The sequence below is a fragment of the Rhinopithecus roxellana genome, chromosome 21 (genome assembly GCF_007565055.1).
Source record: "Rhinopithecus roxellana isolate Shanxi Qingling chromosome 21, ASM756505v1, whole genome shotgun sequence".
Classification (NCBI taxonomy): Eukaryota; Metazoa; Chordata; class Mammalia; order Primates; family Cercopithecidae; genus Rhinopithecus; species Rhinopithecus roxellana.
The window spans coordinates 46,415,678-46,426,822 of record NC_044569.1 but is presented as its reverse complement, the minus strand read 5'-3'; the positions used below and the strand labels follow the sequence as shown (position 1 = coordinate 46,426,822).

At 41.9% G+C, this 11,145-nt stretch overlaps 1 pseudogene across 1 annotated transcript; it reads right to left on the bottom strand.

The window, feature by feature from the left end:
- Positions 1-6,006: 6,006 nt before the first annotated feature.
- On the bottom strand, positions 6,007-7,747 carry LOC115895491 (annotated as a pseudogene). The gene has a single exon (XR_004055684.1). The product of XR_004055684.1 is annotated as a mortality factor 4-like protein 1 pseudogene (transcript).
- Positions 7,748-11,145: the final 3,398 nt, after the last annotated feature.

Sequence of the window (11,145 nt, the reverse complement as noted above, 5' to 3'; positions counted from 1 at the left end):
CCTGAGGCGCCTCAGGAACCTCGGACCACCACGTGTCTCAGTCAGCCAATCAGCCACTAGGGCATGCGTATTTCATCTGGCAACATGTGCTGGGGCCTGCCAGGCTGTGTCCTTTGCCAAGGCCCAACTCACACCAAGAGTCCTTTCCTTTTACAGGAAATGCCAGGGATGCTCTTGTTTGGAATTAGAATGTCTATTTTATTTTAGAGTTTGGTTTTAAATGTGCAATCCATTCCAAGTTTTAAAGCATTATCCATTTGGGCATATCATCTTCAACAGTCATAAAAAGGCTTTCTATTTTTTTTATTTGAAACAATTTTGCCTCCTAAAGAAGCATCCCATATTTATAAGAGATAATACCTCCTACCACATCCATCAAATAAGATTTCCCCCTAGTGTCTAATGTTAGAATGCTACGCCTCTAAGTTCTTCTTCAGATTCTTTTTTCTATTTAGTAACAAGTAGAATGTACTCATTACATCAACAGACCTAGGGATAAACATTTGGAAATCACTTCATTTTATGAGTTAGAGAAAACACATAATCATCTAGTTTACTAGACATTCACCAATGCCTCCTTGGTGGCATGACATATAGAAGAAAAGGAGATTAGTATTGAAGATGAAAATAGCTTTATCGTGGGCAGAGTGGCAATTAGAATTTTTGTCTCCAGACCATATGGGTTCTTATTATAATTCCCTTTCTGTCCCTCTCTCTCCTGGAGTCCTCTAATCCTGGTGGGTTGTTCCTCACAGTTAACAATAATGGTTACCATTTAGTGAGCACTCACCAGGTCTCAGGCATTTGACATACACTTGCTTATTTAATTCTAAAACAAAAATCCTGAGTTGGATGCTGTGATCCCCATTTTACAGATGGGGAAACTGAGGCATGGCCAGTAAGAGATTGGGCCATTGCTGAAACTCAGTCTGATTCCAGAAGTTGAGCTCTTCTCCACTGTGCTATATGCTAAGAACTAAGTCATAATTTTCAAGGTTGGTTAATCTTTTATTCCACAAGGAAGATCAATTCTGTTAGGAATCTCCAATGACTTTGTCTTGGCTGAGTTGTTGGTGTCAGCTAGATGAAGATGCCCCCTTCTTAAGTTCTCTTCCCTTCTCTATAAAATATATTCACTAATTAGTAGTAATAGTGGACACAAACATTTCCAACTTTCTCTTATGATTCAGGCCCATGAAAAGCTAGATTCTTATTGTCCAATTGCATATAGCCTCAGAGGTCATAATATTTACTGTTAATATCAGGTGTTTTCAATCTATTTTCAATGGGAATCAAGCTAGTATTCAGTGAGAGTGCACTAGAACTCTGGCTATCCTCATTATTAAAATTATACAATAGCCATCACCCCAATTCTCTCACACAATCTAGGAAATTGAAGGCTAAATTTGGCAACTGCAGAGTTAATGTCTGGCACAGTGGGGGCCTTCTGGACTCTACTAGTGCTCTGCAGCCAATGTCCATTGTGAAGATTTGGTGTCTGCCACATATTCTCACTTAGAAGTGGGAGCTAAACAATGAAAACACATGGATACATGGTGGGGAACGACACACACTGGGGCCTGTCGGCGGGGCAGGGGGTGGTGAGGAAAGGAAATAGTCAATGCTATTGGCTATTCAGGAAGAATAGCCAATATTCAGGAGGAACAGCCAATGCATGCTGGGCTTAACACATCAGTGATTGGTTGATCTGTGCAGCAAACCACCATGATACACGTTTATCTATGTAACAAACCTGCACATCCTGCACATGTACCCTGGAACTTAAAAGTTGGAGGAAAAAAGACAGCTAGATTTGGTTTCAGGACCACTGGGTTCTAGATCCTTATTCTCTCCAAAAGTGGGAACTTGATTAAGTTGCTCTATTGCTCTGAACCTCCATTAATTCACTATAAAGTGGAGAAAACAATCTCTGCTCTGCCCTTGTCATTGGGCTGAGGGTAGGATCATCGGAAAGAAAATGGCTGAAAACCTGCTTACAAACTGGAGGAGTCTCATTCTCAGCTCAGGGGGCCATGAGTGACCTCTGGGTCCTGTTAGTTAGTGTTCCTCAAAGAATACCTAGGGGTCTGCGGTGTTTTTTCACAAGAAGAGTTAGGTGTTAGATATTTTTGTGAAGTTACTGGTGTTTTGTATTTTAAGTTCTTGTGGAGTATATGATTTCTTTACTTTTGTTCCCTTCTCTTTTTTTCTCCAAATATTCCTCTCAAGCAGTGCATTCATTATTAAAATATAACCAGAGTGTGTGCCAGAAATAACAGCATGAGGGTAGGAAATTGAAGGTTAAAACAAGTATTCTGTTTGTTAATGTTGATTGAGAAGCAAAGTAAAAATGAGACCGCAGATTTAAAATTTATTTCGAAATTCAGTTTCCATCCTCAAACTTATTGCCCTAATATTTACTCATTTTTAAATTTATATTTTGGTCACCTTTCCTACAGCTGAGATCTTTGATTTTTTTTTTTTTTTTTACAAAGGTATTTTAGTTTTTAAATTATTTTCTTTGTTACCATTATTAACACCTTACCATGTTGCAGTTTCACTGTTTCAAAACAAAGATTCTATTAATTTAAGGTTGAACACTTCTTTTCTGTGACATCTTTTTTTCATTTTAAAAAATAGCCTTAGTGAGATATAATTCATATATCATATAATTTACTCATTTAAAGTGTGTAACTCAATGTCTTTTACTATATTCACAGAGATGTGCAACCATCACCATAAACAATATTAGAACACTTTTATCATCCCCCAAAGAAACCTCATATCTTTTAGCAATGACTTCCCATTACCTCCTAATGCTATCTCCACACCCCACCCCAGGCCAGTACAACTGTGAATCAATTTTCTGTCTATAAATTTGTCTATTCTAGACATTTTTTTTTTTTCGTAAGAGAGAGTTCCGCTGTGTCACTCAGGTTGGAGTGCAGTGGCTTGATCTCAGCTCACTGCAATCTCCGCTTCCTGGGTTCAGGCGATTCGCATGTTTCAGCCTCCTGAGTAGCTGGGATTACAGGCATGTGCCACCATGCCTGGCTAACTTTTTACATTTTTTAGTAGAGATATGGTTTCACTATGTTGGCTGGGCTGGCTTCCAACTCTTGATCTCAAGCAATTCGTCTGTCTTGGTCTCCCAAAGTGCTGGGATTGCAGTCGTGAGCCACTGTGCTTGGCCTATTCTGGACATTTTCTATATATGAGATCATATAATATGTGCTCTTTTGTGACTAGCTTCTTTAATTTGGCATAATGTTTTCCAAGGTTCCCATGACATCCTTTTGATAAGAGATCATGTATTGTCTAGGGATAGCTCTTGTGCTTAATTGCTCTTTAAGTGTTTTTGTATATTGCCTCACCAAATAGAACATAAGTACTCAGAAATTGTTTTGACATCTGGGGTTTTGTATGCCTAGAACAGCTCTGCCTCCTGCTGGGAAATGCTCCTTCCAATCTTGTGTTTCAGGGGAGTATGTGAAATGGTCTTTACACAGGCCCTTTCCCCCCCGTCCAGTTTGGGGATGGAAGCCTGACCCTGCTGATACTACCCTGAGATTTTAGAACTGGTAACTGAGACATCAGGTCCCACGGCCTCTCTAGAGCTGGAGACGAGGTGGTCATGTCTCCTGCTGTGTGGAAAAAGGTGGTACGTGGTAAGAAAAACGAAGCTCACACGAAGGGATGAGCCATCTGGGGCCCCTGACAGCATCCACGTTTCTGATGCCATTGTTCTCTGAGACCCAGGTGGGTCCCTGACCCTCCTATGCTGTCTATAGGGCATACTATTATACATTTCATATTTGGTAGTAAGTATTTAGACATGGGAGTGATCACTGCATCTAAAGTACTAGGAAAGGTTCCAAAATGTGGGTCAGCTGCCTCTGGGAGCATCATTTTAATGGGTCATCACAACCTAACTTAATTAATATGTAAGCCTGGTAGGCTTAGCATCCCAGGTATTTCACACTGGCTGACGATGCCTTCCATGAGCAAATTCAAGTTCTCAATTTACATCAGTGAGTTATCACCAAATTTTGTGGGCATTTCTCTGATCGTTAAAAAATGCATTACATAGCACATACCTATATGGAAGACAATCAGATTTTTTCTTCCACATTTCATTGGTTTGAATGAATAGATGTTCTTTCTCATTCAGACTTGCTTAGTTATCATTAAATAAGTAATTGAAAATAGAAGCCAGGGAGAAATTTCAGACATGCAGAACATTTTTCTACTTTAAATGTACCCTTTAGCATTTTCTGCATGCACCAAGTACTGAAAAAAATGAAATGCAAAGTTAATTTATCATGACTTTGTAATATTACACTTATTTATCTACTGTTTAAAGAAAAGGTTTGGGTCTTGACTTAAAACTGAAACTATACATATGTTCTTATTTATTTAGGTGCATGTAAAAGACAAATTCTAAGAAAAGATTCCTGACCCCTCTTACTACACTTTTTCTATGTGACGTGTGTTGCAAAAAGGAAGTGTTGGCATTTGTAACATTTATAGCATCTGTGTGTTTCGTGGAAATTCCCAGCCTTTTTAAATTAATGCTGCTTTTTATTTTACCACTGTTTACAGACAAACCTTCACATCAGGCCTTTTTGCCAACTTATGAAATGGCTGCTTGGGCAATACTTTGAGGGACAAAGATAAGAGAAAGAAAAATATAGATCTGAGAAGAGAGATGGAGAAGAGAAGAATGTGATGGGTCAAGAAGCGAGTAGACTGTGGACACGGTTTCTGACAAGGCAGAGGGCGTGTTCCCAGGGGAAGCTGTAAGAGGCAGGTGGTGCTGATCCCAGCAGGAAAGAGGTCCCTGAATTGGGAGGCGAGCCCCAGGAGCTGTGGGAAGCATTGACTCTTCATCAGGGGTTGTGTTGTTCAATCTTATCTTATGAATTTGCAGTCAGATGGAAGGTTCAGGACTTCACAGATGTGCAAGGTTTCTCATTCGGGTAGAAGAAGAGGATCCAGGTCATTTCTGTGTAAAAGATGACTCAAGGCTGGGAAGACCAAGCGCCCAAAGCTGTGAAGGTTCTGCGAGTCACGGTGATCTCACTGAACAGGGACTTTTCAAGCCACTTCATTTAGGACACTGCTGAGAGGGTAGCAAAGGTGGAGATGGCTGCACTGTAAGCTCCAAACTCAATTTGAATCATAAAAGATTACTTCTATCTGGTTTTTGCACAAGTGTACAGGGGGTTTTGTGTAAAACTTGAGAGGGGAAAAGCATTCTGCTGCTAAAATATGACAAAGTTGGAAATCTTGCCTCAGAGGGTATTTCTTTAGCCTGATGCTTCAAGGGGGCCTGAAACTGTTCTGGAGGGAGCTGAGTGTGCCCATGTGTCTGAGCCTGGGTGGGCTTCCCCTATCTCTCAAGCCACTTTGACTCTGGCTGTCAAGGGTCACTGATGTCACTGTGAGCCATGGAAGAGGACAAAGAGAAAGTACTTCCTGGGAAGAAGAGGGTGAGGCAATAGGAGGTGTTACAAGGAAGGACCTATAGCAGGAAATGCTCCTCAGAGAGGCCAAAATGATGTCACTGGACCATGAGCCCAACAGCAGTCAGAAGCCAAGTGTCACAGAGGACAAATATGCAAGCTTGAGTCTTGCATATTGTCTAACAGAACTTGTGGTCCAAAGGGCCAGTTATTTTATTTCACTTAATTTTCTGTCAATAGGGCTGGCCAAGGACTGACCTATAAAACTGAGTGAGACCTAGGGACAGGGAAATGAATGTATTTTGACCTCAGCCAAGAAACCAGACCCAAGTTTAATCAATAGCTTGATTCAAGTTGTGTTTCCATTTTGTGCTAATGACCGCATCGTCTCTGGTAGGGAGGTAAGAGGGGTCTTTGAAACTCCCCTCATTCCCCACCCTCCATCTCTTGCATGAGTTCCTGCAGGTCCAGCCAGCTTGAATGGGGTGTTGACACGGTTTGGATGTTTGTCCCCTCCAAATCCCATATTGAAATGTGATTCTTTTTTTTTTTTTTTTTTTTGAAATGTAAAGAAAAAATTTATTGAAGATCTGAAAAACAATTCCTAAAAGATTGACTTTTCCAGAAAACTAGCTACACAATGCATTGCGTCTATCATGTTAAAACGTGCATTAGACACAAATACAAAAACCATGAAACAAGCCACCATTCTTCAACAATTTGAGCAAAGATAAAATGCCTAAGTAACAACATGGATGACTTGCAAAGGATGGGCTCTTTACTTCAAGCACCATTAAAAAAAAAAAAAAAAGAGGAGCACAAATGGATGAGTGTGTTCAGTTATATACACTGAATTGAACCTTTGGCACTAGGAATCAGAGCATTTTGTCATATAGCATTAACACGTATTATAAAAGTGCGTAGTGTCAAAGGAATAGAACCACCAGCATTCAAAAGCAGCTTTGTCAACTAGGCAATAAAACACTCTACAGCATATCCCTCTGTTGTCCATCATTGAAAACACTGGCAGCAAATTTGAAATGAAAAAAAAAAGAAAAGAAAAGAAAAGAAAAGAAAAAAGGAGCTATTACTCCTTTTATTTTCTCTGTTTAAAAATCAAACAGAAAACAAACATCAATTGTTATACACTAACATCTTCAAAGCACATCGTTTGTACAAGAGATAGACTAAGAACAAAAATGTGTTTACGGAGATCCAAACATAACCGAGTGAGAGTGCCTCTCACACAGCTTTCCGATGGTACTCAGGAGGAGCCACTTCGTAATCGCTGGCACTAAACAAAGTTGCAGAATTCTTTGCCAGGTACTTTAGGAAATCGTGAAGATAATTGAGTAATAAAGCAAGGCTCTTCTCATCCAGAGGTGTATAGGCCAACATTGCTCCAATTCGTACAAATAATCTGAGGAGATGTGGCGCTCCATACACCTGGGACATGGGTGCATCGGGATGATCTGCAAGAATTTCGGCATACTGTGGTCTCTCAAATTTGTAGAGTAGCTGGGTGCCCAACATTACATTGAAGTATTCTTTTATCCCTGCCACAACTTCATTAACCGCATACTCCTTATTATCTGTGTTTCCACGAGATTTCTTGTAATTTGCATAATCCTCAAGAATGGAATCCACATTCTTCTTGGCAGGAAGATAAAAGAGCTGTTTTTGCCTGGTAATTAAGTCCCAGTCATCAACAAGCCACGGTTTTAGCTCTTCAGGAATCTTTACTTTAACTTCAACTCTGTTCATGAATGTTTCCTCATTTTCAACAGTAGGATCTACCCGGGCCCTTTTCTTCCGAGGAGGCTGAGGGGTCTCACTGGTACTGCCACCATCTCCATTTCCAGGTGTTTTCTGTTTGTTCTTTTTTGTTTTCACTTCAACATTTTTCTGTTGCAGACCAGATGTCTTCTTTCCTGGGGCAGCCCCTCTCATCTTCCCCTCTGCATACTACTCCTGATTGGCTTTTTGAAGTTCTCGCTGTTTCTGCAAATTGGTGTCCACGTATTTGAGTACTCTGCTCTCTGGAACCCACTCATCCTTTTTATTCCAACCACTGTAATGTATAAAGTATTTCACTTGTTTGTCCTTTATGGCAACCTTTACACACTTTGCTTCATAAAGAAGAGGCCCATGAAAGCACAGCACTCGCTCACCCTCCTGGAATTTAGGCTTCGGGTCCTGCTTCGGCGCCATTTATAAATGATTCGCCGCCTCCTCCTTCTCCCACCACCCCCGACTACCGCCCCCTACTCTCTACCCCACCCAACTCCCGAAATGTGATTCTTAATGTTGGAGGAAGGGTCTAGGGGGAGGTATTGGATCAGGGAGATGGATTCCTCATAAATGGGTTGGCACCATCCCCTTGGTGATAAGCGAGTTCTTGCTCAGTTAGTTCATGCGGGAGCTGGTTGTTTAAAAGTCTGGGAACTTACCTCCCTGAATCTCTTGCTCCAGCTCTTGCCATGTGATGCGCCTGCTCCACTTTGCCTTCCACCATGACTGTAAGCTGCCTGAGGCTTCACCAGAGGCAGATGCTGGCAGCATGATTCCTGTAGAGCCTGAAAACTGTGACCCCAAATGAACCACTTTACTTCATAAGTTACACAGGTATGACCTAGAATTGAAGGGTCTCAGCACCACAGAAGACACAAGGAACTTCTGAAGAACGCAGATCCCTAGCCGGGGAAGTCAGAGAACCACCTGCTTAAGAAATGCTTTTCTTTTCTTTTTTTTTTTTTTTGAGACGGAGTCTCGCTCTGTCGCCCAGGCTGGAGTGCAGTGGCCGGATCTCAGCTCACTGCAAGCTCCGCCTCCCGGGTTTACGCCATTCTCCTGCCTCAGCCTCCCGAGTAGCTGGGACTACAGGTGCCCGCCACCTCGCCCGGCTAGTTTTTCGTATTTTTTAGTAGAGACGGGGTTTCACCGTGTTAGCCAGGATGGTCTCGATCTCCTGACCTCGTGATCCACCCGTCTCGGCCTCCCAAAGTGCTGGGATTACAGGCTTGAGCCACCGCGCCCGGCCAGGAAATGCTTTTCTTAATGTATCATTTGAAAAGTGCAGGCTCTTGGGCGTACCTAAAGTCCACTGGATGAGCATTTCTGGGGATGGAGTCCAGGAATGTGCATTTACACCTGTGAAAGGAAAATAAAAACTCAGGACTCCAATCACTCTACCAAAAGAAAAAATAAATGAAGCTGAAAGCTCAGTCATGCCAGAAACTACCTTTCCTTTTGTCCCTAAGCAGAGAGCTACAGATAAAAGGTTAAGTATCTCCATAGGTAGCTATTCTATGTTCACCTTATCTTACGTAAAGTGCTGAGTTACTGAGCATAAGACAAATATATAACTGACTGTTCCCCTGCCTGCTCCTTTTCTCTTGCAACATGTGGATTGCCATGCCCTCCCTGTTTCCCCTCCAGCCTGTTTTTCCCCTTTAAATATTGAAGCCCTCGAAGTTATCTTTTGAGAAAGGTAGACCACAGACTGTTTCTGTGATTCTGTGTTTTTTATTCTGTGTGTGTCCTCTAACCCTGGCAAAACAAACAAACAAACAAAAAACAAACAACAACAAAACAAACAAACAAACTAAATTGATTGAGACCTGTATCAGTTACGTTTGGTTTACACACCAAGTCCCAGAATAACTCTTAGGCATGCCAGCCTTTGAAAACCATTGCTTTAAGGCAATGGCTCGGATATGAAGCTTTAAATCTGAAGCAACATGACTCACATTGTCCTCAGTGGTATATTCTCAGCTAAGGACTCTGCAAATCATATCATGGAGGAATCATTGTGTCCCAGGAATTACTATAGTGGTGAAGTGGCATGAATCTTAGGGCAAGACCAAACTTGTGACGGCTCACTGGGAGAGGGGAGGGGAGGGAAAAACTCTAGAGATGGGAGAAAGAAGCTGGTATGTGCCTATGAGGGGACCTCCCTTTGAAGAGTTTAATTTTTAGTCCTTTTCCTCTTGAACTCTGGGAATAGTTACATTTGACATCAGGTTTCATTATTCCCCAGTTAACTTCCATACTTCCATGAAGTCTGTTCAAATGTACAGTATAGTCTACATGGTGTCATGGCAGCAGGGGGATTAGGGCAGAGCAGTAAAAGGAAGTGTGGCTTCCCTAGAACCACTCCACTGCCAAGGCCAGCAGGTCAGAGACAGCATTAGTTAAAAGCTGGAACACACAGAATTCTAGATAGGGGCCACAGGGCAATGAGTAGATGCCAAGGCATGGCAGGGAGGAGAATATGACAAGGACAACAACCACCAGTAGTCACTGTTCCTACTTCTGTTCCTATTTCCTCTTCAACCAACTCCAAACCGATTTTTATTTCCATTCATGTTGAAATCTAAAATCTACTCTTGCCAAGGTCACCCATGACATCTAAATTGCCACATTCAGTGATTAGTTCAAATATATGATCTTTGACCTGTCAATAGGCATTTGGCACAATTGACCATTTGCTTCTTGAAAAGCTCTTCCTGGCTGGGCGCGATGGCTCATGCCTGTAATCCCAGCACTTTGGAAGGCCGAAGGGGGCAGATCATGAGGTCAGGAGTTCAAGACCAGCCTGGCCAACATGGTGAAACCCCGTCTCTACTAAAAATACAAAAAATTAGCCGGGCGTGGTGGTGCGTGCCTATAGTCCCAGCTACTCAGGAGGCTGAGGCAGGAGAATTGCTTGAATCCGGGAGGCGGAGGTTGCAGTGAGCCAAGATTGCACCCCTGCACTCCAGCCTGGGTGACAGAGTGAGACCGGTCTCAAAATAAAATAAAATTAAATTAAATTAAAAAAAAGAAAAAAAGAAAAGCTCTTCCCTTGGCTTGCAGATAAGCACTCAGCCTTGCTTTTTCTGCTCCTTTATCAGGTGCTCCTTTGATATTCCCTTTAGTCATTCTTTTCAGTGTGGACATGGCCAAGGGCTTAGTTCTTGGACATACTTTTCTTCATTCCCTTCACTTAACCCATGGACTGATGACTCTCAATAGATTTATCTCCAGTTCCAATTTCTTCTCACTTGTAAATACAATTGCTGACTGTCCATCTCCACTGGGAACTGTGATTAGGCTGACATAACATGTCCAAACCAAACTCACCATTTCTTCTCTACTGCCCCAACCTGTTCCTCCTCAGTCTTCCTCATGTTTCTAACTACTTAGGCCAAAAACCTTGGCATTATCCCCAACTCTTCTCTTTCTCTCACATCTCATACCCATTCAACAACAAACCCTGATGGCTCTACCAGGAAAATATTTGCACGATGTGCCTATCTCTCACCACTTTCATCTTTACCCCCTCACCCAAACTACTACTATCTAGCATCTGGATTTTTGCTGTACATCTAGACAAAAATCTAACTTGCTTCTGCTTCCACCCTAACCCCTATGTGGTAAATGATTAACTCAGCAGGTTTCAATTGTCCAAACCTTGTGCATTTCAAAGACAGTTTGGCCTTTACCTAGCTATGGGGAAATAACTTCTAACGCTTTGGAATATTCTGACTGATAAGAGTGTCTTTGTTTACCTGACGTCTTGGGCCACTCTAGATAGTTTATGCTAATAATGTGATTAATGGTGAGGGCCTTGGGTAATAAAACTTAGGTAATAAAACCAGTAATAAAACTGGTATCCGTTTTATTTCTGGAGGAATGG